The sequence below is a fragment of the Somniosus microcephalus genome, chromosome 18 (genome assembly GCF_052327205.1).
Source record: "Somniosus microcephalus isolate GS21.2 chromosome 18, FLI_Smic_1.0, whole genome shotgun sequence".
Classification (NCBI taxonomy): domain Eukaryota; kingdom Metazoa; phylum Chordata; class Chondrichthyes; order Squaliformes; family Somniosidae; genus Somniosus; species Somniosus microcephalus.
The window spans coordinates 24,630,327-24,654,004 of record NC_141004.1 but is presented as its reverse complement, the minus strand read 5'-3'; the positions used below and the strand labels follow the sequence as shown (position 1 = coordinate 24,654,004).

The window sequence follows — 23,678 nt, the reverse complement described above, 5'->3', positions numbered from 1 at the left end:
TGCGGTCTCCTCTACATTGGGGAGACCAAACGCAGATTGGGTGACCGCTTTGCGGAACACCTCCGTTCAGTCCGTAAGGGTGACCCCGAGCTTCCGGTCGCCTGTCATTTTAATTCACCGCTCCATTCCCACTCGGACCTCACCGTCCTTGGCCTCTTGTATTGTTCCACGGAAGCTCAACGCAAACTCGAGGAACAGCACCTCATCTTCCGATTAGGCACTTTGCAGCCTTCCGGACTCAATATCGAGTTCAACAATTTCAGATCATAAGCTCGGCCCCCATTTCATTTTCTCTTGTAATTGTTCCACTCCTTTCCCCCCCCCCCCCCTTTCCTTTTGTTTCTCTCTCACACCTGGCAGCTATCTTTTGCCCTGCCAGTACACTTTACACCTAATCCCAGCCTATTACCATCTCGTCTAGCTTCTAATCTCTTTTACTTCTTTTGTTTCTTTTATTCTTTTGTCCGATCGCAGCCCTGCCTTCGATCTAGTTTCTTTTCTTTCCAGTTTTGAAGAAGGGTCCAACCCGAAACGTCAACTCAAATTTCCCTCCACGGATGTTGCCTGACCTGCTGAGTTTTTCCAGCATTTTCTGTTGTTATTTCGGATTTCCAACATCTGCAGTATTTTGCTAGCAATCTTTTCAGTGATGTTGATTGAGGGATAAATATTGGCCTGGACACCGGGGAGAACTCCCCCCTGCTCTTCTTCGCAATAGTGGCCATGGGATCTTTTACATCCACTTTTTTTAAGCACATCACAATTTAATTGAATAATCTGCTCCTAATTTTTATATTTTGGGAAATAATGGAATAGTAGAAGCGGGAAATCTCAGCCCCGGTGCACAGTCTCCGTCCTTTTTATTGGTCCAATGCTGACAGCTCGTTAAACCAATCCATCAGAAAGCAGATTCGCTCATTTCCCGAAACAGTATAAAAGCCGAAGTCTTCGGTGATTCGCCAAGTCTGATCAGCAGGCCAGGCAGCATCCGTGGAGAGAGAAACAGAGTTAACGTTTCAGGTCTGGGACCCTTCATCAGAACTGGAAAAAGCTGGAGATGTAACAGATAGTAAGCAGGTGCAGAGACGGCGGGGGGGGGGGGGGCGTTAGGAGGGGAGGAAGGAATAGAAAGAATACCCTGTACTTTTGTAAGAGGCAGGAAAGATAAAATGTTGCAAATGGTAATGGCAAAAATCATACTGCATGAAAAATGGGGGCAGGGATAATTACCTGAAATTGTTAAACTCAATGTTGAGTCCGGCAGGCTGCAAAGTGCCCAATCGAAAGATGAGGTGCTGTTCCTCGAGCTTACGTTGAGCATCATTGGAACAATGCAATAGGCCGAGGACAGGGAGATCAGAGTGGGAATGGAGCGGTGAATTAAAGTGACAGGCGACCAGAAGCTCAGGGTCACCCTTACGGACTGAACGGAGGTGTCCCGCAAAGCGGTCGCCCAATCTGCGTTTGGTCTCCCCAATGTAGAGGAGACTGCACACAGGTCAGTCTATAGACAGAGCATGTCTGAATCTATACACTACAGGTCAGTCTATACCCAGAGCATGTCTGAATCTGTACACTATAGGTCAGTCTATAGACAGCGCATGTCTGAATCTGTACACTACAGGTCAGTCTATAGACAGAACATGTCTGAATCTGTACACTACAGGTCAGTCTATAGACAGAACATGTCTGAATCTGTACACTACAGGTCAGTCTATAGACAGAACATGTCTGAATCTATACACTACAGGTCAGTCTAGAGACAGAGCTTGTCTGAATCTGTACACTACAGGTCAGTCTATAGACAGAACATGTCTGAATCTATACACTACAGGTCAGTCTAGAGACAGAGCATGTCTGAATCTGTACACTACAGGTCAGTCTATAGACAAAACATGTCTGAATCTATACACTACAGGTCAGTCTAGAGACAGAGCATGTCTGAATCTGTACACTACAGGTCAGTCTATAGACAGAGCATGTCTGAATCTATACACTACAGGTCAGTCTAGAGACAGAGCTTGTCTGAATCTGGTTTTGGTGATGAATGAATGTTGGTCAGGACACTGGGAAAACGTTCCTGCTCTTTTGAAATAGTCCCTTTTATGTCCATCTCAACAGGCAGCTTAATGTCTCACCTGAAACACAACAGTACTCCTGCAGTGTTGCAATGAAGTTTCAGCCTAGATTACATACTTATGTCATAGATAAGACTTGAAACTACAACCTTCTAACAGAGGCAAGAATGCTACATGTGAGTAAAGCTGACACTAGCAATGGGGATTGATCAGAGATCAGAAGAAAGAACAATAGCTGATTTATCCCCTCCCTAGCCTAGAGACACTAAGGCCAACTGTTATAATCATATCATCTCTCTGGCTTAGACCAGCTAACTGAGTACAAAATCGGGGATTGAACTTGGGACCTCTTTGATTTGTGTGGCCGAGTACCTGATTGCACTTTCATCTACTGGACTACTGATAGAGTCCCAAAATATTAATTTCTATTCTATTGGATTATTGAGGCATAAATCATAAATATTGTGTAAATATTTTAGCCTCGGATAAGATTTTGGATTAACGGAAAGTAGATGTGCAAACAGCTACTGCAGTACGCAGTGCATATTTTAATGATACACACAAATAAGACTTGGAATCATCTACCGTAAGCGAACAAATAAAATTTAAACCTATTCAGCACACGGAATTCTTTTGTACATAACAAAATCATAATAAAATCTTTGACAGTGTAAGAGCTGGAAAGAGGGCTCATAATAGGTAAAACATGAACCATTTTTGACAGCTTGACGCTGGCGCAGATGAAACCAGAGACATCTTCTATTAAACAAGAAATAACAATTCAGCTTTTGTTAACCGTTTCTCTAAACCTGGCGTGTTTGTGTCAGCTTCAATTCGTTTCTCTAGAAGTTCTGATCAGACTGCCACCCTCGCATGCAGATTACATTTATTAACAGTAATTGGAGCCTCCGGAGACTGCGATCGCAATGTCACTACATTAATTGAGTGCTACACTCTGGTATGCTTTAACCGTCTCCATCGCTGCTTCCTCACGCCGTTGCTTTGGTTATGGTGAGAAGCGAACCTGTGGACTCCGTGGTCATCAGGTTGCTGTCGGATATCGGTTACCAAACAAGGAAAGTAAAAAAAACCTCAACGTTGACACTTTAGAAAACGTGTGTTTGGATTAGTGCAGCCTCCACACCAGTTGTATTGCAGTATTTGCCCCTCCATAGAAACATAATATTATAAAAGATGTAATAGCAGAGCACTTGGAAAACAGTGACAGGATCGGACAAAGTCAACATGGATTTACAAAAGGTAAATCGTGCTTGACTAATCTACTGGAATTTTTTGAGGATGTAACTGGTAGAATAGATAAGGGAGAACCAGTGGATGTGGTGTATTTGGACTTTCAGAAGGCTTTCGATAAGGTCCCGCATAAGAGATTAGCACGTAAAGTTAAGGCACATGGGATTGGGGGCAAGGTACTGACTTGGATAGAGAACTGGTTGGCAGACAGGAAGCAAAGAGTTGGAATAAACGGGTCTTTCTCCGAGTGGCAGGCAGTGACTAGTGGGGTACCGCAGGGATCGGTCCTAGGACCCCACCTATTCACAATATATATAAATGATCTAGACGAGGGAACTAGATGTAATATCTCCAAGTTTGCAGATGACACAAAGCTGGGTGGGCATGTGTGCTGTGAGGAGGATGCCGAGAAACTCCAGTATGATTTGGACAGGTTGGGTGATTGGGCAGATGCAGTATAATGTGGATAAATGCGAGGTTATCCACATTGGTGGCAAAAACAGGAAGGCAGATTATTATCTGAACGGCAATAGATTGGGAGAAGGGAAAGTGCAATGAGACCTGGGTGTCCTTGTGCAGCAGTCGCTGAAGGTAAGCATGCAGGTGCAGCAGGCGGTTAAGAAGGCAAATGGTATGTTGGCCTTCGTAGCGAGAGGGTTCGAGTACAGGAGCAAGGATGTCTTGCTGCAGTTGTACAGGGCCTTGGTGAGACCACACCTTGAGTATTGTGTGCAGTTTTGGTCGCCTTATCTGAGGAAGGATGTTCTTGCCATGGAGGGAGTGCAGCGAAGATTCACCAGACTGATACCTGGGATGGCAGGAATGACGTATGAGGAGAGATTGGGTCGATTGGGCTTATACTCGCTGGAGTTTAGAAGAATGAGAGGCGATCTCATTGAAACTTATAAAATTCTAACAGGACTAGACAGACTAGATGCAGGAAGGATGTTCCCGATGGCCGGGGAGTCCAGAACCAGGGGTCACAATCTAAGGATAAGGGGTAAGCCATTTAGGACAGAGATGAGGAGGAATTTCTTCACCCAGAGAGTGGTGAACCTGTGGAATTCTCTACCACAGAAGGCAGTGGAGGCCAATTCATTAAATATATTCAAGAAGGAGTTAGATATATTTCTTAAGGCTAAAGGGATCAAGGGATATGGAGAGAAGGCAGAGACAGGGTACTGAATTTGGATGATCAGCCATGATCGCATTGAATGGCGGAGCAGGCTCGAGGGGCCGAATGGCCTACTCCTGCTCCTATCTGCTATGTTTCTATGTTTCTATATAACACACAGTACTGGCTGGGCAGCAGAGAGTTAGCAGCAGTGACCTAATTTGACTGTTTAGGTACAAACAAACTGCTGAAGTTCCGCCACCACGGTTGATTATGCCACCACTCAATTCATTTACCGTCTGGTAGTTCACTTTCTCCAACCTACTATCTCCTGTGCTGTGGACGTGGCTTTGGACCATTTTTCTGAACCTGCAATTTAAATTGTAGATGAAATGGAAGCCTAAGGGAAGTGAAGTCAGCCAACTAGAGAGTAAAGCCAGCTGTTTCCTCCCGAAATAAATGGAGCACTTCAGACGCTATAACCAGCAACTTTGAAATTGGCATTAATGCAAACGGCCAATGGTTATTGCTTTGCGGCTGATACACGCGACTGCCTGTTTTAAACGTGGATGCTTTAAGTGGTGGGGACGGTACCACAACTATCTGACAGTACCATCACTCCAAGGATTGCAGTGTTTCGAGAAGACGTCCCACCAGCACCTTCTCAGGGCAACTACTGACGGGCAATAAATGGGGCCTTGTCAGCGAAGTCCACATCCAGAGTGGTGAGGAAGGGTCCTGACTTCTGTTTCTCCACAGATGCTGCCTGACCTGTTGAGTATTTCCAGCTTTTCTTCTTTTTGTTTTAAGATAAATACTGTGGCAACAAGAGCAGGTCAGAGGCTAGGCATTCTGTGGCGAGTGTCTCACCTCCTGACTCCCCAAAGACTTTCCACCATCTACAAGGCACAAGTAAGGAATGTGCTGTAATACTCTCCATTTGCCTGGATGAGTGCAGCTCCAACAACGCTCAAGAAGCTCGACACCATCCAGGACAAAGCAGCCCGCTTGATTGGCACCCCACCCTCTACCTTAAACATGGTGGTTAAGAAGGCAAATGGTATGTTGACCTTCATAGCGAGAGGATTTGAGTACAGGAGCAAGGATGTCTTGCTGCAGTTGTACAGGGCCTTGGTGAGACCACACCTTGAGTATTGTGTGCAGTTTTGGTCGCCTTATCTGAGGAAGGATGTTCTTGCCATGGAGGGAGTGCAGCAAAGATTCACCAGGCTGATACCTGGGATGGCAGGAATGACGTATGAGGAGAGATTGGGTCGATTGGGCTTACATTCGCTGGAGTTTAGAAGAATGAGAGGGGATCTCATTGAAACTTATAAAATTCTGACAGGACTGGACAGACTAGATGCAGGAAGGATGTTCCCAATGGCCGGGGAGTCCAGAACCAGGGGTCACAGTCTAAAGACAAGGGGTAAGCCATTTAGGACAGAGATGAGGAGGAATTTCTTCACCCAGAGAGTGGTGAACCTGTGGAATTCTCTACCACAGAAGGCAGTTGAGGCCAATTCATTAAATATATTCAAGAAGGAGTTAGATATATTTCTTACGACTAAAGGGATCAAGGAATATGGGGAGAAAGCAGGGACAGGGTACTGAATTTGGATGATCAGCCATGATCTCATTAAATGGCGGAGCAGGCTCGAGGGGCCGAATGGCCTACCCCTGCTCCTATCTTCTATGTTTCTATGTTTCTATGTACCGTGGCTGCAGTGTGTACCATCTACAAGAGGCACTGCAGCAACTCGCCAATGAACCCGCTGTTCGGCGCTCATTACAGCCCGTTCAGGCATACCCGGACAGCTGCGTCGATATACTGGCCACAGCCTTTCTGCGAAAACCCGTGGGGGTTCTCCAGATAGCTGCACGGTCCCTTCTACACGGTCGAACGGACTACCGTCATCCACTCCCATTACTTCTAAAACTTCCTCCCTGAGATCCGCATACCCTTTCCCTCCCCTCTTGCCATCCTCTGAGAGGCACTGAAGGATTGTGGAATCCAGGGAGAAAAGCAACAGTTTCACCTGCTGTTCCTGATCATCACAGTCATTAATGACTGCTGTTTCCTCTATCTCCCTGAAGTGAATCGAGGGATCTCCCTTTACTGTGAGTCGTGTGAGGTGGCTCACCATGGACCTTAATGGCGGGCCAGCGTAGGGCACCACGAGCTGGTTCTGGTGGGGTCCGATACTGCCATCGACAGCGTTGGGACCGAACCTCTGGTGCCGAGCGGGACACATCGGTGCCGGTCCCGGCTTTTCGACCAGTGGTTCTTCCACACACTCCACCTCAGCTACCTCCTCTTTCGCTACCCCCTCCTTTTCCGACCAAGTCTCACTATAGCTCGGCGGAGCTGAGGGCTCAGTGGCTGGTACCACAATTACCTCAGCTGGAATCGGCTGTTTAGATTCCTTTAAAAAGTCCATGTGACTGGCTTTCGGGCTGACGAGACACACCATGCCTCTTGCCTTAACCAGGGCCGTTCTTAGGTCCTCTATGGTCTTTTGGCAGGGGCCGTGGTCTGTGCTCTCAAACCCGTGCTCGAGGGCTAGCTTGTAAGCTGCCTTAACCTCCACTACTCTCTCCTCCTGCGCTCTTAGCTGTTGTGCGAGGCGGGCGCTTTTCTCCCGTATCCTCGTTTCATTAATCTTTGCTTCAGTAACCTGGCACTCCAGGTACTCTATCCTAGCCTGATGTTGACTAGCTACCACTTGGCGTTCCTGATTCAGCGCGTGAAGCGCTGTGATGAGTTTTTCCCCACCCATGGCCTTTTCCTCTATCTCTGCTGCCTGGGTTGTGATCTTGGCTGCCTGTGCTGCAATGACCCGGTCCAAGATCTGGACCTGCTTCTTGTAACACATCAGCCACACTGCCTTCTCCACTGACTTCTTATGCTCTTTGCTCTCTGTCCACCTGATGGCTGCGTCCACCGGACGCCCATCCAGCAAGAGATCGGAAATCCACTGTTTAGTGAGATTTACCTTGCCAAAGACATAATCCGCTATCCTCTCATCCATTGCATTTCGACCATTCAAACTTGGATCTACTACATTGCAATCCTGCTGCCAGAGTCCTGCCGCGGTCGCCATTTTCTGTAAGGGGTTTTCCTCGAGAGGTTTCCCTGAGGTTTCTCTCTCTAGAGGCCTCTCTCTCTTGCACAGTAAACCTTGAGTGGTTCAACCCACTCGTCCCTTAGATTCTGTACTCTGGACTTAGGCGCAGGAACTACAATGTAGAGAAAACTCTTGTAGACCAAGTTTGATGAAACAAAATGAAATTTTATTGCATAAGGAAAAATATCAAATCAAATGCAAGCAGATGAGGGAGTACATGGGAGGGAAAAACAACACAAAACAAATCATAACGACACAGTACTAACGAAAGCAAATACAGGCATCTTATGCTCTACGAAGATTATCATGCAATAAGGAAACACACGGAACATCGAGGGACAACAACTCATGTTAATTGTACCCTTAAAATCCACCCCCTTATTAAACCTATCTAGATCTGATTGTGAAGGGCCAGAAACATGCTCACCAATCCCACTAGGAAGTGCAAGGTTTTGAAATCGAGTCTGTGTTTGGTCCTTTCAGGTGTCTCGTCTCCACATGGATCGTGGAGCCCCTGCGAGCTGCGCCACACCTCTCTCCTGAGGTGGGGGTCGAGGGCAGCTGGACACCAGTGGGCCTGGATGTCGACGGGGTCGAGGATCATCGGCTCGACCCTGGTTAGAGGAGCCTTGGGCCGGCTCCCATCGCTTCTTCAGGTTCCTTTCTCTTCTCCCGAGCCGGGGTGGCTGGAAGGTTTCTTCGCTTGGGGTTTTATTTTTTTGTCTCTTCTCCCAAGTTGGGTCGATGGCCTCTTGTTCCGGCAATGGCCCGGGGACGGTCGATGATCTCCCGATGTGCTTCCCCGGGGCGGAATGCCGGTTTCGAGACGGCCTTCTCGATGTTGGCTTTCTTCTTCCTCCTGCGATTGCCTGCTTCTTCTTTTGGGTGTCCGGATTCAAACTGTATGCTTCCAGCTCTCCAAGCCTGCTCTTCTGTGTCTTTGTTCCAGCTCGCTCTCTACCGTAACCCCCTTCAACTGTAACTCCAGTTATACCTTTTCGTCAGAGGCTTAACCTTCCTGCCCAAAATCAGGTTAGTCTTTGTTTTATTTTTGGCAGGCTGGGAGCACAGTGGGGTAGTTATTATATTTTAAAATGTCTTAAACGGCTGGTAAAAGGCCCATCTCTGGTCTGGAATTACCTTCATTGTTTTTAATATCCTGCTGATCTCGTTATCTAGTCCTGGGTGCTGTTCTCATGAATATGAAATTGTCCCCTTTTGTCTGGGTCAACATTTTGATGGCCTCTGTCTCCAGGCCGATCTTGACTGGATCTGCATCTAATCCATATGCATACGTGTGGGTCTGGTTTCGTTCTCTCAGAAACGGCTTCCAGAACTTGCTGTAGGTTGAATCCACAAAGCTGTCTGAGGTTGCGCAGGAACTGTTAGATCCGTGTATCTTGATGTTGTGTGTCCTTCAATAATTAGACAAGAGACTGCAGGGAACAATCAACAGGTGTTTACTGGATGAGGGTTACTCTAAAACTAACTGTACAGATCCCTACTCAGGGTATATATACAGGTGTGGTCACTGCCGGTACTACAGTATACAGGAGCTGTAAAAAGTAGTTCTCCCCTTAAAAGTCCATACACTACAATTCCTCCCCTTTTAGATTAACAGTACCATAACATTCATTTAACAATTAAATATCAACTAATTACAATTAACACTTTTAACATGCAACATTAACTGAAAATAGTCTATTTATAAATTCAGTCTTTGGGGCGGCTTCCTGATCCTTTCTGGATAGCGCCTTTCCTGAGTGTCTTGCTCTTGGTGCGGAGGCGATTCTGGCCGCCTGTCATCGGTTGGTTCATCAGCTTCCGATGCTAATGTTTCTGGGGTAGATGCTACCTGTATGTCGGGTTCATCACCAGGTACGCGAGACATGGAGTTGACTCGTTCCTGTGACTCTCGGATCTGGTCGACATGGCGTCTCACAATGTTCTCCCCAACATCCACTGTGTACATTAGTGGCCCCTGCCGTGTGCATATCGTTCCTGGTTGCCATTTCTCTGTTCGGTAGTCACGGGCCAAGACTGGTTGCCCTACATTGAAGCTCCTTGTCGGCTTCTCATTGATGTGCTGGAATTGCTTATTCTCAACATCTCTTCGTACATTTGGTCTGAGCAAATCCAGACGAGATCTCAACCTTCGGTTAAAGAACATCATGGCCGGGGTCTGGTTGATGACTGCATGTGTCACATTTCTGTAGGCTAACAGGAAATTGTCCACCTTATGTGGAATGTCGTCATCGCACATGGCCCTTACTGCTTTTTTAAAGGTTTGTACGAACCTCTCAGCCAATCCATTTGTGGCTGGATGATACGGGGCGGATGTGTAATGCCTTACCCCATTCCTTTTCATAAATCTTCGAAACTCTTCGGACACAAACTGTGGTCCATTATCAGAGCAAATCTGCTCTGGCAAGCCGTTCCTGGCAAATATGGTCCGTAGGACTGCAATAGTTTTCTCCGTGGTGGTGGAGGACATTTTGATCACCTCAGGCCATTTCGGGTGCGCATCCACGGCTATTAAAAACATTGAGTTCATGAATGTGTAAAGTCCGCGCCTCAATAATACACGGACTTCGGGAGAACAGTTTAACAGGTACTTTACTGAACAAGAGGCAGCTTGAAACTGAAACTACAGAAGCCTGCTAGGGTGTTTTATACAGGGGTGGTCACTGCCGGTACTGCAGTCTAAGACCAGTTATTCCCTTAAAGGTACATACACAACAATTCCTCCCCTTTTAGATAAACAGTACATAACATTAATTTAACAACTAAATAATAACTAATTACAATTACAATTTCCTCAGTAATATATACATCAACTGAAATAATCATATATAAGTTCAGTCTTTGAGGAGGCTTCCTGATCCGGACTGGATAGCACCTTTCTCGAGTATCCTGTTCTGGTGGTGGAGTCAATTCTGGCTCATTGTCATTGGTTGGTTCGTCAGCTTCCAATACCCTTGCTTCTGAGGTAGACGCAACCTGTACTTCGGGCTCATTACCAGGTGCACATGCTTGTGGTACAGGTTTGGCTTGTTCCTGTGACTCTAGAATCTGGTCAGCATGGCATCTCACGATGCTCTCTCCAACGTCCACTGTGTACATTAGTGGTCCCTGCTGTGTGCATATCGTGCCTGGCTGCCATTTTTCTGTTCGGTGGTCGCGGGCCAAGACTGGTTGCCCTATCTTGAAGCTCCTGGTTGGCTTCTCATTTATGTGCTGGAACTGCTTATCCTCAACATCTCGTCTTATGTTTGGTTTGAGCAAATCCAAGCGACATCTTAGTCTCTGGTTAAAAAACAGTACGGCTGGAGTTTGGTTGGTTACTGCATGTGTCGCATTCCGGTAAGCAAACAGGAAGTTATCCACCTTGTGTTGCAGTGGTATGTCGTCATTATACATTGCCTTTATGGCCTTTTTAAAGGTCTGAACAAACCTCTCAGCCAATCCATTTGTGGCTGGATGATATGGGGCAGATGTGTAATGTTTCACCCCATTATTCTTCAGGAACCTCCGGAAATCCTCAGACACAAACTGTGGGCCATTGTCGGAACAGATCTGTTCTGGTAACCCATTCCTGGTGAAGATGGTCCTTAGGACTGCAATAGTTTTCTCCGTGGTGGTGGAGGACATTTTAATGACCTCTGGCCATTTCGAATGGGCGTCCACAGCGATTAGAAACATTGAGTCCATAAATGGACCAGCGAAATCAATGTGTACCCGTTGCCATGGAGATGAGGGCCACTCCCATGGATGTAGCGGGGCCTGTGGTGGAGCGTTTTGGACCTTCTGGCATCCTGTGCATCTCTTGGTCATATCCTCGATTTCTTTATCGATTCCCGGCCACCACACAAACGCCCTGGCTCGGCTCTTCATTTTTACCCCTCCCAGATGACCCTCGTGAAGCTCATTGAGTACTCTATCTCTCAACTTGGGTGGAATTACCACTCGGGATCCACACATCAAGGTTCCCTGGCACACTGACAGCTGTTCCCTCCTTGGCGAGAATGCTGGCAACAGTGAGTCGCCATATGCTGGCCATCCCTTCACCGTCAAATCATAGACCCGAGAGAGTGTCGGGTCATTTCAGGTTTCCTTTCCGTTATATTCAACTGGCACCCTTATTTTTCCTCTGGAGTAGACCTTTTGCCTCGTGTATGTCTTCAATACAATGGACGTGTCCTTTAAGGGTATGTGTGAGAATAGCCGCTCATAGTCTCGTCGATTCATGACAGTTAGGGCTGATCCTGTGTCCAATTCCATCTTCACTGGGGACCCTGCTATCATGCGGGTGACCCAAATGGTTCGGTGATCTTCTTTTGCGATCACGTTGTGTAATTTTAAACAACTTAGTCGCCTGCTCCCGGAGTCCTTATCACTCTCCTGATCTTCGGAACTACTATCTGTCAGTTTCTTTACTTTCCTGTACTGTTCCTTAGTAGTTCTTGTCATGTTGGTCTTCTTTCCCGACCTGCAGACTCTTGCTATATGTCCCATTTTTCCGCATTGCCTGCATATTTTGTCTTTAAACCAGCAGTCCTTCTGCTCATGGGTTGTTCTGCCGCAGCGATAGCACTTTTCGGCTCCATACGCCATTTTGTTAGCGCTGTATTCTTGTGGTTTCTGTTGTATTTCCGCAGCTCCCCGTGCTGCTGCTTCGTAGGATACTGCCACGCTGAAAGCCTGTTCTAGCATCAGGTCCTTTTTTGAAAGTAGTCGTTTCTGGGTTCCTTCACTCTGGAGCCTGCAGACAAACTTATCCCGTAAGGTGTCTGCCAGTCCTGCTCCGAACTGGCAGTGCTTCGATAACTTGCGTAGTTCCATAAGATAGTCAGCATTGCTTTCATTTTTGTGCTGGTTTCTTTTATGGAACTTGAATCTTTCTGCTGTCAGCAGTGGTGTAGGGCTTAGGTGTTCCTGTAAGATATGAACAATCTCCTCAAAAGTTTTCTCCATTGGTTTAGCTGGGGTAATTAAATTCCGCAATAGGCCGTACGTATTCGCACCCATCAGATTTAATAATACCGATGCCCTCTTTCCATCAGCCACCTCATTTGCCTTGCAGTACACTTCGATTCTTTCTACATACATGGTCCAGTCTTCTACCTCGTTGTCGAAAGCAGTGATACTGCCACTCTTCGGCATCTTGGGCGATTTAAAATGGCGCCTCCCGCGCTTTTGCTTCTTCCCCAATGGAATAAAATGGCGCCTCCCGCGCTTTTGCTTCTTCCCCAACGGGATAAAATGGCGCCTCCCACACTTTTGCTTCTTCCCCTTACTGCCACGCTGCTCCTAGCGTTCTACGGGGTAATGGCGGCGACCCGCAGCTTTGGCGCGTCTCGCTTTCCTTCCCCCCCCGTTTGGTTTCGCTCCGCTGTCCTGTTCTCGAGCACCGACCGCGCCCTGTGCGCTCCACCCTCTCTCTCTTGTTTTCTTTTCCCGGCGACGCTGCGCGGCCCGATTTGTAGAACCGCTCAATCGAGCTTGAGCCCGCCGCAGTCCGGAAAGGTCAGGGTGCTACCTGCTACGAGCACGATTCGCTGGAACCACAGTCTCTCCCGCAATTCTCCAAACACCGATGGATTCTTTGGGCGGTTGCCCTCGGTCGACGCCCGTTGCTCAGACTACGACCTTCCAGGACCTTCCTTTCAGGCGAGATCCCCGTGAGATGATGCCACACTGCATGTGAGTTTGAACTTACTTGTCGCCACTGTAAAGTCCACGCCTCAATAATACACGGACTTCGGGAGAACAGTTAACAGGTACTTTACTGAACAAGAGGCAGCTTGAAACTGAAACTACAGAAGCCTGCTAGGGCCTTTTATACAGGGGTGGTCACTGCCGGTACTGCAGTCTAAGACCAGTTATTCCCTTAAAGGTACATACACAACAGAATGGACCAGCAAAATCAATACGCACCCGTTGCCATGGAGATGAGGGCCACTCCCATGGGTGTAGAGGGGCATGTGGTGGTGCATTTTGGACCTTCTGGCATCCTGAGCAGCTCTTTGTCAGGTCCTCGATTAGCCGATCGATCCCCGGCCACCGCACATAAGCCCTAGCAAGGCTTTTCATTTTCACCCCTCCCAGATGGCCTTCGTGAAGCTCATTGAGCACACTCTCCCTTAACTTGGGTGGAATTACCACTCGGGATCCACACATCAAGGTCCCCTGGCATACTGACAGCTGTTCTCTTCTGGATGAGAATGCTGGCAGCAGTGAGTCGCCATATGTTGGCCATCCCTTCACCGTCAAGTCATATACCCGAGACAGTGTCGGGTCATTTCGGGTCTCCTTCTCTATATCAGCGTTAGTTACTGGCAAGCGTTCAATTATAGTCAAATAAAATATTTCGACAGGGTCCACTGCTGGTGCTTCCTCCGCAGTAGGCAGTGGCAGGCGTGATAGACCATCAGCGTTTCCATGCTGTTTCGTGCCCTTATACTCGATTTCATATTGGTTCGCCCCTAGAAAAAGGGACCATCTTTGTAGCCGTTGCGCAGTCATCACCAGAACGCCCTTCTTTGGATTAAAGATGGAGACAAGTGGTTGGTGGTCAGTCAGCAAGGTGAACTTCTGCCCATGCAGATAATGGTTGAACTTTTTCACTCCCCACACTAGGCTGAGGGCCTTCCTGTCAATCTGGGCGTAGTTACGCTCGGCTGAGGTTAGTGACCGAGACGCAAAGGCTACTGGCCTCTCCGAGCCGTCCGGGAATTTGTGCGACAGCACCGCTCCAATGCCATAGGGTGATGCATCACACGCCAACCGAATTGGTAGTGCTGGGTTGAAATGAGCCAACACCTCTTTTGATGTGATCAATTCTTTGCACTTCTGGAAAGTTCGTTTACATTCATCATTCCACTTCCATGGTACCCCCGTTTGCAGTAGGGTGTTCAGTGGGTGTAGTACTGTAGACAAATTCGGCAAGAACTTATGGTAGTAGTTCACCAGCCTGAGGAACGACCTCAGTTGTGACACATTTTCCGGTGCTGGAGCCTTGACTACTGCCTCAATCTTTTCAGGGGACTTATGTAACCCCTCTTCATCAATAACGTGGCCACAATACGAGATCTGCTTCTGGAAAAACTCGCATTTGTGGCGATTAGCTCGGAGCCCATATTCCTTCAATCTAGTGAGCACCTGCTCCAGGTTGGCGAGGTGATCACTGTCATTTTCGCCTGTGACCAGGATGTCGTCCAAATAACACTGGGTCCCTGGAATCCCTTGCAGGACTTGATCCATTGCCCTTTGCCAAATAGCCAGAGCTGATGCTACCCCGAACACCAGCCGGTTGTATTGGTAGAGACCTTTATGAGTGTTGATCGTGAGGTACTGTTTCGAGGCTTCTTCTGCCTCCATTTGCAGGTACGCCTGGGCCAGATCAATCTTGGTGAAGCGTTTCCCTCCAGATAGCGAGGCGAAAACATCTTCAATCCGTGGAAGCGGATATTGTACCGTGTGAAGGACCGGGTTCACTCTCACCTTAAAGTCCCCACAGATGCGAACCTTCTTTGGTTCCCCAGGCGTATTACTCAACGACCTCTTCATTACAGGAACGATGGGTGTAGCCCACTCACTCCAGTCCACTTTGGACAGTACTCCTGAACGTTCCAAACCTTCCAGCTCTGCTTTGACGGCTGGGCGAATCGCATAAGGCACTGGTCTGGCCTTAAAAAACTTTGGGCTTGCATTTTCTTCTATTTTGATCGTCGCTGTTATGCCTTTTAGTGTTCCGAGTCCCTCCTGGAACACTTCTTGTGCGTCAGTTAGCATTTTTGACAGTCGCCCAGGTGTGACGTCGTCATCCTTTTTGGCATCTACAGTCAGTGCTTGTATGGAATGCCAATCTAGCTGTATCTTACGGATCCATTCATGTCCTAGTAGTGGTGGTCCTCCATCTGGCAATACATATAGGTCCATTTTTGGTGTTTCCTTGCCGTTATATATAACGTTCACCCTTATTTTTCCTTTGGGGTAGACTTTTTGCCCCGTGTACGTCTTCAAGACAATCTCTGTATCTCTCAAGGGTATATGTGAGAATAGCCGCTTGTAGTCCCTTCGGTTTATGACTGTTAGGGCTGATCCTGTGTCCAATTCCATTTTCACTTGGACTCCGGCTATCTTGAGCATGACCCAGATAGTTTGGTGATCCTCCTTTTTATCACTATGTAGTTTCAGACAACCCAGCTCCTTGCTTCCGGAGTCTGTATCACTTTTCTATTCGTCTGAACTACTCTCCGTCACCTTATGTACCTTCTTGTACTTCTCCTGTGGAGATTTCTTGCTGCTGGTTTTCTTTCCCGACCTGCAGACTCTTGCTATGTGTCCTACTTTTCCACACTGTCTGCACACTTTGTCCTTGAACCAGCAATCATTATAGTCGTGTGTTGTTCTGCCGCAGCGATAGCACTTCACTGTTCTGTATGACATTTCATTTGTGCCATATTCTTGCGGTCTCCGTTGTATCTCTGCAGCGCCCCGTGCGGCTGCTTCTTGTGATACTGCCATGCTGAAAGATGTAAGATCCTTTTCTGATAGAAGCCGTTTCTGGGTTCCTTCACTTTGAAGCCCACACACAAACTTGCCCCTTAAAGTATCTGCTAGTCCCGTTCCAAACTGGCAGTGTTTTGATAGCTTGCGCAGTTCCGTTAAATACTCAGCATTACTTTCATCTTTATGCTGGTTCCTTTTGTGAAACTTAAATCTTTCTGCTATCAGCAGCGGTGTGGGGTTTAAGTGGTCCTGTAGGATTGACACTATGTTTTCAAAATCCTTTTCCACTGGCTTCTCTGGGATTACTAGGTTTTGCAGTAAGCCATACTTTTTGCACCCATTGAATTCAACAATATCAGCGCTTTCCTGTCATCTGGCACTTCATTCGCCTTGCAGTACACTTCTATGCGTTCGACATATGTCGTCCAATCTTCGACTTCATTGTCTAACGCTGTGACACTGCCACTCTTCGGCATCCCTGGGTGTGGTTAGACTGGCTCAAAATGGCATCTCCCACGCTCTCCCTTCTTCTCTGCTGTGGCTCAAAATGGCGTCTCCCGCGCTCTCCCTTCTTCTCGGCTGCGGCTTAAAATGGCGTCTCCCGCGCTCCCCCTTCTTCTCCGCTGCGGCTCAAAATGGCGTCTCCCGCGCTTTCCTTTCTTCCCCGCTGACGCTGCTCGGACCTTGAACACCGGCTGCGCTCTGCGCGTTTTCCTGCGCGCCTCTCTCTCTCGCTGACGCTGCTTGGCCCTTGAACACCGGCTACGCTCTGCTCTCTCTCGTTGACGCCACTCGGTCCTGAACACCGGCTGCGCCCTGTGCGCTCTACCCTCTCTCTTCTCCCGTCGACGCTGCTCGGCCTTTTTCTGTGCCGTTGGTCAGCTCTAGCCGCCGCTGTCCGGGAAGGGTCTGCGCCGTACCTGTTGCCAGCCCATTTCGCTGGACCACCGTGACTGGAGAACCAAGCCCAGCTCTCAACAGCCTCCCCTGCGATGCTCAAGTCTCCGCTGGATGGTCGACGCCCGTGCTTCTGGACTCGGCCTTCTTCTTTCACTGTTCTCCAGGAGCGAATCCCTGGGAGGTGATGCAGAGTTGCAGGTAGGTTTGAATCTTCTCGTCGCCAATGTTAGATCCGTGTATCTTGATGTTGTGTGTCCTTCAATAATTAGACAAGAGACTGCAGGGAACAATTAACAGGTGTTTACTGGATGAGGGTTGCTCTAAAACTAACTGTACAGATCCCTACTCAGGGTATATATACAGGTGTGGTCACTGCCGGTAATACAGTATACAGGAGCTGTAAAAAGTAGTTCGCCCCTTAAAGGTACATACACTACAGGAACCATTTTAAAGTGTCCCAATAAGTTGGTCACATGGTATGGCGGCCATTTTATATGCCCCTTTTTCTGGGCTACTTTTAAAACAGTCTTTAAAATCATGGCCTCTTCTGCCATTTGACCCTTATTAATATAAAGTCCAATTTTGCGAATCCTACAGATCCTTCATTGTCGCTGGGTCAAAATCCTGGAACTCCCTACCTAATAGCACTGTGGGAGTACCTTCACCACACTGACTGCAGCGGTTCAAGAAGGCGGCTCACCACTACCTTCTCAAGGGCAATTAGGGATGGGCAATAAATGCTGGCCTTGCCAGCGACACCCACATCCCATAAACAAATAAAAAGAATCATCATTGGACAGTAATCAAAGCTAAGACCTGGCCTGCACCCCTCATTGAGCCGTGTACTTATCGATGAAACCATCAACCAGCTTCATAGTTATTTAAAAAGGAACAAAAACAAGGAAATGCCAACTGGTGTGGTGGTGGCAGTAACGAGCGAGGACGGCACGACGTCACAAGAAGCCATCTGCCAAAATTATCATTACCATTAGGAAGAGCAACATGGCGGTGATAATGCATGTTGCTACGCCAGGCACGACATGATGCAGGTTCTCGCCCGTAATGCCCCATCTAGAAATTGCGATCGCTGCCATGTTGTCAGATGAGGCATAAATACGAGGGGAGAGGGGAGTGCAGGATGGGGGTGGGGGTCAGAAGTCATACCGAGCTTCTTTCACATTCCTTCTAGTGCTGGGGCGCCGGATTCTTGGCAACAACTTGGTATTCAGGCTGGGGAACATTACATGAAGTGTGCGGGAAGGGGGGGGGAGGGGCGCGCGGGGCAGGCGGGGGTGGGGGGAGAGGGATGAACCTAAAGCGAGAAGCAAAAACTCATTTTAAAATGGGGAAGAAATTAGAGAATTGGATAGCAATATTTGTTAAGGGAAGTGTGGCACCCACACTGGCTCACTTGGTAAAGCCACTTGACGTATGTGATAGTGAAACCATACAGGCTGGGAAAATCCCAGCTTCAGTCCCTACTTTGTGCTGATGGAGCTGATCTTGGCCAGATTAGGTTGGTGGTAGAGGGTGATACTACTATACTCAGTGCCCTGGGTTAGGAAGAGGAAAAACTAGCCTCCAACAAAATAATGATACTCTGTCACAGCAGAACCAAGATCAGTAAGTTTAGGTGGGATCAATTTTATGAGGGAGTGCTCCTGGCATGGAGCATGATGGGCCAGATTGGACAACTGAGAGAGCTCTGTGGCTCTTTGAATTCTCAGGTGCTCAGTCTTAATGATTGAAAGTTTGTGAGGTATAAAGTGGGCACAGAGTCAGGCTGACAAAAAATAAAAGCACCTGGTGTTCCTGATCCTCCGCAGTGTCCAGCAACACCCGCTGGACGTGAGAGAGTCTCCGATGGAGGCAGGCGTGATGCCCCCACGGTAGAATAGCCTGATGCCACTCACTGAGGGCCAAGGCTAACACATCAAAAATGGTCACTTGGCTGAGTGAGGTACTGCAGGCCATCGTGGGACTGCTCCCTGGCAGGAACTTCAGGATAGCATGAGGGAATGGGAGAAAATTGATGGAAAAATGGAAGATAAAAAATATGCAATGGGGAATTGATTTACCACCCCTCCACCCCGCAGGTGGTCTGGTCTAAACTACACATAGAGGTTGGAAAATATAGGAAAGGGGCTAAATCTCAATAAAAGAAGGTTTACAACCCATGAGGTAAACAGCCTTTTACACCCCTACCATGTACTGATGGGCTCGCTGTCTTAAAATCAAATAACATTTTGGAAATAGGCAATTGGAGGACAGTCCCTAACCTGATGGAGCTATCCTCCATCACGTTCACATTTAAATTCCCGTGTTTTTGACCGAGCATCCCTTGATAATAATCTACATATTTAAATTGCCTCATTAATAGTGTGCAATGAGCACAGTGCACAGCTGTTTTCTTATACATACAGAAATTCATCAGGGTCTATGTACACATTCAAACCCTTGAATGTGCGCCCCTGCCTCGGCAAGAAAAAAAAATTAGCCCTTCATTTTCATATATATTAAAAATACATTTCTATGTGATGGGCATAATATACCAGCATTAAAAAATCATTATGTTTCTGCCTGCACTTACATAAATATGTAAATACGATGCTAATTCATGCTAATGCATCTTAATATCAATTTTTCCATTTTGGCTTTTCCATTCTGCTGTGCGAGGGCTACTCGCGGCTTTTCCCATTTACAGCGACGACTGACTTGATTTCTCAGTATTAGCGCTTGTTATAAAATATTGGCGCATTTACACATTAAAAAGCTCTCTGTAATAGGCAGATAAATATGGATCCGTGTGTCGATGTCAGTTTGGTTAAGACAAAGAGATTAATGAATATTTCATGCATTTTTGAGCCACTATTCTCTTTTTCTAAAAATTAGTCTTCATGAATATGCAAATTATTCCCTCCAAAGCTCTCACATTGTGAATTATTGACACTGAAATATCTGCCATGAAGCCGATTATACGTGTAGCAGATTACGGTGAGATTAAAACCAAACCTCTGATCAGGCGGGTGTCATTGCGGGGAGTGTTTCGGAGATTGGATGCTAGTTGCAATAGAAGGGCAGGTTCTTGGGTTCACTGTTCTCGCCCTGCGACTGTTACTGACCTCGACCTCTCTGCGGAGCTGGCTCCTTTACACACTGTCTGGTGGGCAGAGCAGAGCTGACAGAGGCCTGGAAGCAGATTGGGCTCTTGGCCATGGGAGGTGTGCAGTGTTTAATCATAGAATCAGACAGCATGAAAGCAAATAAAGGACATTAATAAGCTGAAGATGTTTTAAAACAGAGGCTCAAAATGCAAAGCTATGAGGATTAGGCCATTAAGACGAAAGAAGTTTGCGAATGGCGGTGACCTCGGTCTTTAAAATGCTGAACATATAGGTAATTCTTTTTACCATTGCAGAAATTGCAGCCAACAGGATAATAGTACCTCAAAAATACCTGAACTATTCATTAATCTCTTTGTCTTAGCCAAATTGACATCGAAGCCATTCAGCCCATCGTGCCTGTGCCGGCGATGGCAGATTAATGGCAAGAAAAATAAAATCGCTCCCCAGTGGCTGAGATGGTAAAGGCTGAGATGTATACATCAGTACATCAGTCTCCATTCCTGATTTGTGCTGCATTAGCTGTTCTTTCCCAGGGTGGCAGAATGAAAAGAAAGTAAAAGAAAGCCTTAACCTTATACAGCGCCCTTCACGACCACCGGATGTCCCAAAGCACTTTATAGCCAATGAAGTACTTTTTGAAGTGGAGTCACTGTTGTAATGGAGGAAACGCAGCAGCCATTTTGCGCACAGCAAGCTCCCACAAACAGCAATATGATGATGACCAGATAATCTTTATTTTAGTGATGTTGATTGAGGGATAAATATTGGCCAGGACACCGGGGATAACTCCCTTGCTCTTCTTCGAATTAGGATCCTTTACTCCCTCAGTACTGCACTGGAGTGTCAGCCTAGACTTTGGTGTTCAAAACTCTGGAGTGGGACTTGAACCCACAACCTTCTGACTCAGGCCAGAGTGCTACTAACTTTTCTTCTTCTTAGGCAGTCCCTCGGAACCAAGGATGACTTGCTTCCACATTAAAAATGAGTTCGCAGGTGACTGATGAGTCCAATGCGGGTGGGTGGGGTGCGCGGGTTGACGTGCGCTCCTTCCGCTGTTTGAGCTTGGCTTCCGCTTGCTCCTGGCGAAGAGACTCGAAGTGTTCGGCGCCTTCCCGGATGCTTCCCGGATGCTACTAACTGAGCAACGGCTGACGAATGTGTTCTACAATTGGCCTCAGTGCCCTTGGACGAGAGCAGAGAAAACAAAACCTGGCCGGGTTGCTGTGCTTTATCATTATCGAGTGACCCCCATTGGGAAATTGAATGTGACGGTGAGGACAGAAAAGCCTACCAACACTCACTGTCTTAAGCTTACACATATGGAATGGCTGCTTAGGTGAGGTACTGCTATGTACCTGCTACCTGCGGAACTGCAGCCCAGTGTGAGTCAGCACTAGGATTGGCAACTCTAGTTCGACATATTCCTGCAGGCTTCATCACACGTCTTCCTTCACTTCCTCCATTACAACAGTGACTCCACTTCAAAAGTACTTCATTGGCTGTAAAGCGCTTTGGGATGTCCTGAGGTTGTGAAAGGCGCTATATAAATGGAAGTCTTTCTTTTCCTGCCTCCAACTGCCCTGCCCCGACACTCCTGCTATTGGTCACCCGATAGGTCTATCCTCAGGGTGCACCAGCATCCTACGCCAATCGGAGAGTGAATAGACTCTTCATCAACCGATTGGATGATTCTCCAGCGTCAGCCAACAGCTTTCTATCCCCCACGTCCGATATTTTTATAACTAATAAACAATAAGAGAATTTTTTTTTTTTAATTTGTTTTTATCGTCCCTGTGAGTTTTCTCCTAGATTGCTCACAGCAGTGTCCTAGAGATTCCAGGGCAATCCGGAAGGGTTGGCCACTGTAGTCGGCACCTTCAGATCAGGAGGGGAGGACGTTGAACGGCCATTTAGTTATAACATTTTCAAGAAGGCTGTAATGAAGGAACACAATAGCTTATAGTCCTGTCGCATTCAAATCTCTAATAAAAACAGAAAATGCTGGAGATACTCAGCAGGTCAGGCAGCATCTGTGAAGAGAGAAACAGAGTTAACGTTTCAGGTCGATGACCTTTCGTCAGAACTGGAAAAAAGCAGGAAATGGAACGGATTTTTAAGCAAGTGTAGTGGCTGGGAAATGGGGGAGGGAATGAAAGAACAAAAGGGAAGGTCTGTGATAGGATAGAAGGCAGGAGAGATTAAGAGACATTGAGAGACATTCAGAGATATTCAAGGCAAAATGAGATGGTAATGGGACAGGTTCAGAAACAAAGGATGGCTCTAGATGAAGTGTAAATTGCGCTGGCAGAATGAAAAACAGCTGCCATGCGGGAGAGAAGAAAAGACACAAACAAAAAGTGTGGATAAAAAATATATATATGATAGGGGCCGAGGTTATGATCTGAAATTGTTGAACTCTATGTTGAGTCCAGAGGGCTGTAAAGTGCCTAATCGAAAGATGAGGTGCTGTTCCTCGAGCTTACACTGAGCTTCCGTGGAACCATGCAAGAGGCCGAGGACGGTGAGGTCTGAGTGGGAGTGGAGCGGTGAATTAAAGTGACAGGCGACTAGAAGCTCGGGGTCCCCCTTACAGACTGAGCAGAGGTGTTCCGCAAAGTGGTCACCCAATCTGCATTTGGTCTCCCCAATGTAGAGGAGACCACGTCGTGAACAGCGAATACAGTATACTAAATTGCTAGAAGTACAAATAAATCGCTGTTTCACCTGGAAGGGGTGTTTGGGTCCCTGGACAGTGGGATGGGGGAAGGTATAAGGGCATGTGTTGCATCTCCTGCGCTTGCATGGGAAGGTGCCGGGCGATAGAGGAGTGGACTAGGGTGTCGCGGAGGGAGCAATCCCTATGGAATGCTGAAATGGGAGGTGAGGGGAAGATGCATTTGGTGGTGGGATCACGCTGGAGGTGGTGGAAATGGCAGAGGAGGATCCGTTGAATGTGAAGGCCGGTGGGGTGAAAGGTGAGGACAAGGGGAACTCTATCGTGGTTCCAGGAGGGAGGGGCAGGGGTGAGGGCAGAAGATAGAATGGTTAAGGGCCATGTCAACCACTGTAGAGGGGGATCCTTGGTTGAGGAAAAAGGAAGACATGTCGGGAGCACTGGTATGGAAGGTGGCATCGTCAGAGCAGATACGGTGGAGACGGAGAAACTGCGAGAATGGAATAGAGTCCTTACAGGAGGTGGGGTGGGAGGAAGTGTAGTCCAGGTAGTTGTGGGAGTCAGTGGGCTTGCAGTGAATGTTTGTCAATAACCTATCCTCAGAGATGGAGACGGAGAAGTCGAGGAAGGGAAGGGAAGAGTTGGAGATGGACCATGTGAAGGTGAGGGAAGGGTGGAAATTGGAAGCAAAGTAAATTGAATTATCTAGTTCAGGGCGAGAGCAGGAAATGGCACCGATACAGTCATCAATGTACTGGAAAAAGAGGTGAGGGAGGGGACCTGAGTAGGACTGGAACAAAGAGTGTTCCACATATCCCACGAAAAGACAGGCATAGCTAGGACCCATGTGGGTACCCACAGCAACACCTTTGATTTGGAGGAAGTGAGTGGAGT

The 23,678-nt window shown here is 47.5% G+C and overlaps 1 long non-coding RNA gene across 1 annotated transcript in view; it reads right to left on the bottom strand.

Annotated features, from left to right (window-relative positions):
- LOC147105129 (uncharacterized) overlaps positions 1-20,133 on the bottom strand; it is a 51,002-nt gene extending 30,869 nt beyond the window's left edge. The window contains exon 1 of the long non-coding RNA XR_015081683.1: positions 19,998-20,133. This is a non-coding gene — a long non-coding RNA (uncharacterized LOC147105129). The remainder of the gene's footprint in view (positions 1-19,997) is intronic.
- Positions 20,134-23,678: the final 3,545 nt, after the last annotated feature.